Genomic DNA, 8,877 nt, shown 5'->3' on the forward strand with positions numbered 1-8,877 from the left:
TCATCAAAGGGATGGTGAGGATCAAAGACATTATCAACGACACCTACTTGAGATGCCTCCCACTGCCTGGGTCCAAACATAGACAAAAGAGCTGAATGGCATAGCTCGCACTTTGAATGAGCCATGTCATCAAAGATTTATTCTTGCCACCCCTGAGTTGAGGTTCTGGCTCATTTAAGTTGCCACAATTACTGGTGTAGATTGAAGGCACCATGATCATTTCCAACATCGCATGCATGTGTATTGTTGTACGCCAACAAAATGTTGAGCAAGAGGAATCCCACAACGTTGATAAGTGGCCCTGAAAAGTGATATGTGTGCATTATTGTGGCACCCTGCATTCTCCCTGCTATTGACTGGGAAGCAAGAAAGACATGTACTTAGTTCTCTCAAATACAGAGTCAGTAATCTCCAATATACGACAGTGAATGACAAGCTGGGATGTTGAAAATGCCACCTGCTCCAACTTGGGACAAAACATTTCGAAAAAAAAATTAATGGCTGCATTCACACTCATGGCCCCAGGCAATGTTGTCTTCATCGTGTTCTCAGTCTGAAATAATGGCTGAACTGTTATAAATTTCAGGGAGTAAGTCCTTAGTGAAACAGAAATCTCTGAAACACTGTTCGACTTTAAGCTTCAGTTAAGAAAATTACTCCCTGAACATACTCAATGACTATGAAGGCTCTTCTTCCCCCTCCTCCTCCTTCCATATTCAGCAGCTTGTCTTCTTCTGTGCCACACTGCTCATTCTCCCTGTAGGCCAAGGCAGATACGTACTATTACACCTATTTCTAGGAGAAAATGGTTTGCACAGAATCCTTCCAGTAAAGATAAAACCCTACAGCACATGGCACACCAAACCTGTGGACTTCAACTATTTTTCCTGATGAAGGGCTTATGCCCGAAATGTCAATTCTCCTACTCCTAGGATGCTGCCTGACTGGCTGTGCTTTTCCAGCACCACACTCTTTGACTCAATCTCCAACATCTGCAGTCCTCATTTCTCCTATTTTTAACACTAGGAAACCGAATGCTTCTCCATTGGTGGACGAGGCTGGGAAGGCTTATGCCTGAAACGTCAACTCTCCTGCTCCTTGGATGCTACCTGGCCTGCTGTAGTTTTTGAGTCATGCAAATATACTTGCATCCTCACTAAAGTAATGTTCTACACCACAAGTTTGTATCCAGTATCCATAGCCACTGCTTTGGAAGCAAGGCTGTGTGCTACATAGCTGAATTTTGTAGCCTGAATACTTTTGACAAAAACCATCATAAGAAGAAGTGTAAGAGATCTAAAGCCACTTATGCATGAGTCCCAGATGCTGAGCCTTCAGTTTCCAATTTGTTGGGTTGGTCACATGATTTTGTATGGAACTAATGAAGTGATTGATCTTATGCTTCTTTGGGAGTCTTGCAGTCTTCCATTTAGCATTGGAGTTTTGAGCTGACTGGAACATTTTGAGAAATATGTTCTGGTTATGCCCCATGGCCTGTGCCCATTTTCTGTTTCATAATGTAAAAAAAACATTAAAAGGTTAATGGAACAAAATATAATAAAGAAAACTTCACTACAAATATTTAATTTTGAGAATGATCTCATATGGAATCAGAAAGCAATCGCCATTTCACTCTGCATGTCTGGAAGGTAATCTTATTAAAATATTTATTAATGGACATTGAACTCTCAGCACTAATCAAGCAGGTGCCAGTGCCTGTGGACATATACTGGGTGTAGTTGAAGAACATTTTGAAACTGTGGTCAAACAAAAGAGAAACTTTTATTAATAACCTTTGCATTTTTTAATTAAAATCATGATGTCTTGGAAAGTATAGTGTTGTGTGTATTTTAACTGTTTTCTGACAAAAACTATAGCAGTGTGATTTTGTGCCTGTTTTCTTTCCCTAATGAATGAAGTGTTCATTAATGCTGAAGGATGAGTTTGAGGATTTGTATGGGCGGAAGATACAACCAGAAGCATAATTGCTCTGATCACTGAATTAGGAGTATGATCTTGCTTGAGATGAATAAATCTTGGAGTTTACTCTCAATTGCATTTAAAGCAATGCAATGATGGAAAAGCTATCTCACTATGAGGAATTAATAATAAAGAAAAACTACAAGAAATTGTGTAATTTAACATAGGTACTTAGGAACTAGGACTTTATGTTTCATAAAACCATGCATACAACATGAGTGCTATTTCACGATATACAAAAAAATGTAGCTTGCATTGTAATCATTGCACATTTTGTCACACTTTATAATTCACACTAATTTCTGAGGTGGATAATATTATGCACCATCACCCGCTTTCACACTCAAAGATCTCTTTGCTTCTGTGTCCAGCCAAGTTTATCTCTCCCTAATAGTACAAAGTCTGCCATATTCTAATGCCACTCTCAGTGCCTGATGTGCTGAGGTGGATATAAAGTCGAAATTCTGATAAAAGCAACTCTGAAAGGGGCGCTTGATTCCCATAATGTGCAGGATTGGATTTTAACAAAGCTAAAGGTATAAAGCCTCCCCATTCACTCATTGGACAATAGAGAATTCTTATGTAAGACATTCAGGGTATAAAGTGGCTCTCTTTGAAAGAATGGTCAATTAGCAGCAAAGTACAGAGACCATCAGAAGAATTTTATGTCAGCCTTGGCCTGAGAGCCGAGAGGGACATTTTGTTTGTGGCTGTACAATGTTGATAAGGTAATTACACAATCAAAAGCTTCCTCCCGTGGCTCTTAAACAGATCAGCGCCTCCTCCAGTATGGCTGCCTCTATGATGGTGCTCCTCATGGTAGGCATGGGTGACCCTGGGTGATGTACAGTGCTGGATTACATCTGTTCAATTACCTTGATCACCTCATGCCCTGGAAGCCTGGAGAACTTTTTAAAATTTCACCAGGACCTTGACATGCAAAAGCTTAGTGTAGTACATTGAAATTTGAAACATGTGCCCACAAGACAATGAATAAACAAATTAATAATGAGATAAATATAAGAACCAAAAAAAGTCCTTCATAACCTAAATAGAATTCTTTAAATAAGACATCAACAATGATAACTTTGGCTATTTCACCTCTTATCCAATACCTTCTTTAGTTACCTGCAGCTTTTTCCTTCCACAGACCGGGGGAGGAAAACTATGGGAAAAGAGTCATTCTTTATCTCATTTTGTGTTGGAAACTTGATTGTTTTCAATCTGATTAGATTAGATTACTCACAGTGTAGAAACAGGCCATTCGGCCCAACAAGTCCACACTGACCCTCTGAAGCGCAACCCACCCAGGCCCGTTCCCCTACACTTACCCCTTCACCTAACACTACAGACAATTTAGTATGGCCAATTCACCTAACCTGCACATTTTTGGACTGTGGGAGGAAACCAGAGCACCTGGAGGAAACCCACGCAGACACGGGGAGAATGTGCAAACTCCACACAGACAGTTGCCTGAGGTGGGAATTGAACCCGGGTCTCTGACGCTGTGAGGCAACAGTGCTAACCACTGTGCCGCCCAAAATTCTGGCTGCAGCATTCGCTCCCAAAATAATGCATGTTCTAGTTGGCAATTAATGCATTGACAGGAGCATTATGTGTCGTCCTGGTCCACAAAAAGTACACTATTAAATGTCCCATCTAACATAATTCTTACCCAGTCCATATTATTTACATTTATAGTGCCAGGATGACATATAATCCTCCTGTCAATGCATTAATTGCCAACTAGAATGTGCATTTTTTTTGGGCAAATGCTGCAGCCCTATTGAAAACAATCAAGTTCCCAACAAGAAATGAGATAAAGAATGACTCTTTCCCCATAGTGTTCCATCCCCCAGTCTGTGGAATGAAAACGCTGCAGGTAACCAAAGAAGGTATTGGATAAGAGGTGAAATATCCAAAGCTATCATTCTCGATGTCTTATGGAAAGAATTCTATCTAGGTCATGAAAGGCTGTTTTGTTTTAGTTCTAATATTTATTTCATTATCAGTTTGCTTATTCATTGTCTTGTGGGCCCATGTTTCAAATTTCAATGTACCACACTAAGCTTTTGCATGTCAAAGTTCTAGTGAAGTTTTAAAAAGTTCTCCAGGCTTCCAAGGAATGAAGGTGATCAAGGTAATTGAACAGATGTAATCCAGCACTGTACATCACCTAGTGTCACCCATGCCTACCATGAGGAGCACCACCACAGAGGCAGCCATACTGGAGGAGGAGTTGATCTGCTTAAGAGCCATAAGAGGAAGAATTTGTTGAGATCTCTTCCATAACTCAGTGCTGGCACCTCCTAGATCCTTTTTACTCTGTACCTTGCAGCGAGTAAAGCTTGGACACTCCAGTGCTACATGGCTAACAATCTCCAGATTTTGATTGGTATGTTCGGATCTTTGATTAGTATATCCACTCAAGAACTGTTAGCAGACAGTGCCCGTTAATTATTGTCTCATCTTGCTTGGGAGAATACAGCTCCCCTGTTCCTGCAGTCACCATAAATGTAAACTTTTAATTAAACTAACCTAAAAAAAGCCCAATTTGATAAACTGACTGATTCAGGTTAAATGAAGCATACACCAGGCTTCTGACATTACCAAGAAAATACTATTTATTAGAACTAAACTGATTTTCTCAACCATTAGTAAATAAAATGTAAATGAATTGATAAATTTATTATAATGCAAGGTAAATTTGACCCCCATTAAATTCACATACACACAAAGATAAACAAGCAATGTACAATTATTACGAATAAAAAGAAAAAATAGGCAAACACGATTCTTTATTATGATGCCCACAGTGCTATCTGCACAGAGATCATCAGTCTTTGGTTCGCGCCTGTTTAATTGGTCTTTCTTTTCCTGAAAATAACAAATGCTGGAGATCACAGCGGGTCAGTGTGGAGGGGGCAGCATTTATGCTATTTATGCTGCCCCCTCCACACTTCATTTCAGCTCTGATGTAGGGTCATCTAAGACTCAAAACGTTTGCTTGCTCTCTCTTCATGGATGCTATCTGACCCACTGCGATCTCCAGCATTTGTTGTTTCCAGTAGAGATTCTAGCATCTACAGTAATTTGCTCCTGATTGTCTTTCTTTTCTTTTCAGTTTCAAAATTATTTCCTTCAGTGTCTCTAAATTAGTTTTCCTGCTTTTTTGACAAAGAACTGGAGAGAGCAATTTTATAGAGAAAGGAGACAATGAAAGATTCTGATGTACCTCTGTTTCCATTCCTCTGTGCAATAATAGGAGAATTGTTACCATGCTGAGCTCTCCTGAACCCACAACAAATTATGTTGGTTTGTCTGGATTCAGTATTCCCAAAAACGTAACACTGTCTCATATACATAGTTAGCTTCTCTTGGTTTTTTTTGCCAATACTGCAAACAAATGTGTTGCACATCCCCCCCCCCCCCCCCCCATTTAAAACAGTGTCTAGATTAGAGTGGTGCTGGAAAAGGCCTCTATTCCTGATGAAGGGCTTTTGCCCAAAACGTCAATTTTCCTGCTCCTCGGATGCTGCTTGACCTGCTGTGCTTTTCCAGCACCACTCTAATCTAAACTCTGATTTCTAGCATCTGCAGTCCTTGTTTTTACCCATTTAAAACAGTTCTACTGGTACTTATTTTCAATCCACTGTCCAAACATTTTTAAAACTGTGGCCTCTTACACATGCTTAGGATTAGTTTCATGCAGAAATACTTAAGGAGACCTCCAGCTGAAACCAGACATCAGACTTTGACCATCTGCCTTCAGAAATCAGACTGAAGTTGCCATAACTTAGGGCCTGAGTAAGCGCAGTGTTATATTCCTCCAATTTTGATTTTTTGAACAACTTTCATCTGTTATGGACCAGGCCAGACCCCTCAAAACATTTCAGGAAGGTAGCCTGGACCTTGATGCTTCCTTATTTAAAGGCAGATGTAAAGTGGATATACCAGAGTGATGTAGCTGGTCAAACCACTCAGCTTTAAGCAAAACAGAATTTATTTAAACACTGCAGTTGAAACTCGAACAAAAGAAAACAGAATTTAGAATAATCTAATTATTTGAAAACCCAACCAACTCGATATAGCAACTTAACTAAGGAGCTGTTCCAATTCCCATAACATCCCATCAACACACCCCTTGGCAAAAGGCAAATTCAAACTCAGGTTCTTACAAGCAGGAACGATTTCAGTGAGAAAGCCAGTCGACTGCCCCTACAAATATTAAAATTGCTTGACCGTACACCATTGGTGAGGACCACAGCAAGAGGATCACAATACAAAACCTCCAGCCACCTGATGAAGGTTTCTCCCAGGCCAAACTGCTTCAAAGTGTGAAAAAGGTATGGCCACTTGACTTTGACAAATGCCTTTTCTGCATCTGAGACATTCAGGAGTGAAATGGGTCTATAGGAAGCACAGTTCTCTTGGGCCTTCCCTTTTTTAAGAATGAGAGAGGCAAACTCCCTTAGAGATGGTGGGAGGAGGCCACGACTATGGGAGTCATTAAACATACCAAGCATCGGCCATGACAATATACTTATAAATTCCTTATAGAACTCGCTAGGGAACCCGTTAGGACCCAGCGCCTTTCCATTCTGGAGCTGCCTCACAACCTCCTGCACCTCTTGCTCTGACAATGGGGCATTGAGGAGACACTCTTATTCAGGGGTCACTCCCGGAAGGACCAAATTCTTAAAAAAAGACTCCACCCTTACCTACCACTCTCTCAGCTTTCAGATTGGTATAATTCAGAGTAAAATTTCCAGAATGCTGCATTAATCCTTTTAGAATCGTAACTAAAATTTCCAGTGTCCTCTCTGATTGAGGTAATGGCTTGGGGGGGCACTCCTTTTCCTAGCAAGGTATCCTAGGCACTTGCCTGGCTTATCCCCATCCTCAAACAGCCATTGACTTGCAAATGTATGCTCCCTCTTGGCTGTCCGTGTGAGCATGGAGTTGTATGCTCCCTCTTGGCTGTCCGTGTGAGCATGGAGTTCAGCGTAGACCGAAGCGCCGTGATCCTGTTCTGTTTAACCAGTGAGGGTCTGCCAAACTATGCCCTTTCAGCTACTTTCTGATGTGTCTCACACAAACATTGCTGCTCACCTGTCTGTCACTTCTTACTGGCTGAATTGGAAATAACCAAGTCCCTAGCATAGGCTTTTGCTGTTTCTCAGTGAATGGATGGGCTACTGGCTGAGCCTGAATTAATATCTAAAAAAGCCCTGAACTCAGTAGAAAAGGATTCAATAAACTAACTATCCTTGAGGATGAAGGGGTCCAGTCACCAGTGCCTGGAGCCTACCACCGTATCCTTACTCTTAACCATTGAATACACTGGGGCATGATCAGAAATATTGATATTGCCAATTGTGCATGATGCCACCAACCCCAGATGCAATAGGCCTTTCTATCTTCTCGTCATCTTGTAAGAGTATAACACCGGCACCCACATCATTTGCATCGATAGCCACCCTGAATGGCTCTGCATAATTAGGAGTGGCTAATACTGGGGCAGTGGTTAACACAGCTTTCAGACTGTCAAATGCCTTCTGATATCCGCTGAAATTTCTTTAGTAATTCAGTGAGTGGGACTGCCACACTGCTAAAATGTGGTACGAATTTCTGAAAAAAACCCACTCAATTCCAGGAATTGTCATACTGCTGTCTTCATTGATGGTATGGGAGACTCTCCAATAACTTTCCACCACCTTTGTTTTCACATTCCAAGGGGCCATCTGGCCAGTCCAATAACATGGCCCAGGAACATGAAATTTTCTTTGGCAAATTCACTTTTTGCCAGGTTTATCACCAAGCCTGCCTCCCAACGTCAATTGAATAATTCTGATAGATGCTGTAAACTAAAAATCACTTGATCTTCGATGTATACTACACAATTGGGTAATCCAGAAATGACCTTACTGGTTAGTTTTTGAAATGTGGCTAGCATAGTCTTCATACCAAATGGTATGACTTTAAAGAGATACTGTGAGGAAGGATAGATAATTGATAGGGCAAAGTTGCAGCCAAAGTGATGGGTTGAAATGTGTCTATTTTAACGCAAAATTTTTCAGGAATATGGGTAGGAATGGTTGTTGGATGTTCTGGGGTTTAGATATTTCAAAAGGAATGGGGAGGGAGGTAAAAGAGGTGGGGAGTGGCATTGCTAATCAGGGATAGTATCACAGCTGCGGAAAGGGTTTGCCTAATGAGTCAGTATGGGAGTAAGTCAGAAACAGGAAAGGAGCAGTCATTTTATTGGGAGTTTTTCACAGAACCCCCAGTAGCAACAGAGATACAGAGAAGCAGATTTTGGAAAGGTGCAGAAGTAACAGGGTTGTTGTCAGGTGTGTTTAGGAAGGATTTCTGACTCAATATGTAGATAGGCTGACTAGAGGGGAAGCCATATTGGATTTAGTGCTGGGCAATGATCCAGGTCAGGTGTAAGAACTCTCGTGGGAGAGCATTTCGGTGATAGTGATCACAACTCCCTGACCTTTACTATACTCATGGAGAGGGATGGAGGCAGATGACATGGGAAAGTATTTAATTGGGGGAGGGGAATTACAATGCTATTTGGCAGGAACTGTGGAGCGTAAATTGGGAACAGATATTCTTGGAAATGTACGACAGAAATTTGGAGGTTGTTTAGGGAGCACGTGCTGTGAGTACTGGATAGGTTTGTCCCACTGAGGTAAGGAAGGATGGTAGAATGAAGGAACCTTGGATAACAAGAGATGTGGAACATATAGGAGAAAGTAAGGACTGCAGATGCTGGAGTACCAGAGTTGAAAAATGTGGTGCTGGAAAACACAACAGGCCAGGCAGCATCCGAGGAGCAGGAGAATCGACGTTTCGGGCATAAGCCCTTCTTCAGGAATGAGGCTGGTG

Source organism: Chiloscyllium plagiosum, chromosome 14, assembly GCF_004010195.1.
Source record: "Chiloscyllium plagiosum isolate BGI_BamShark_2017 chromosome 14, ASM401019v2, whole genome shotgun sequence".
Lineage (NCBI taxonomy): Eukaryota > Metazoa > Chordata > Chondrichthyes > Orectolobiformes > Hemiscylliidae > Chiloscyllium > Chiloscyllium plagiosum.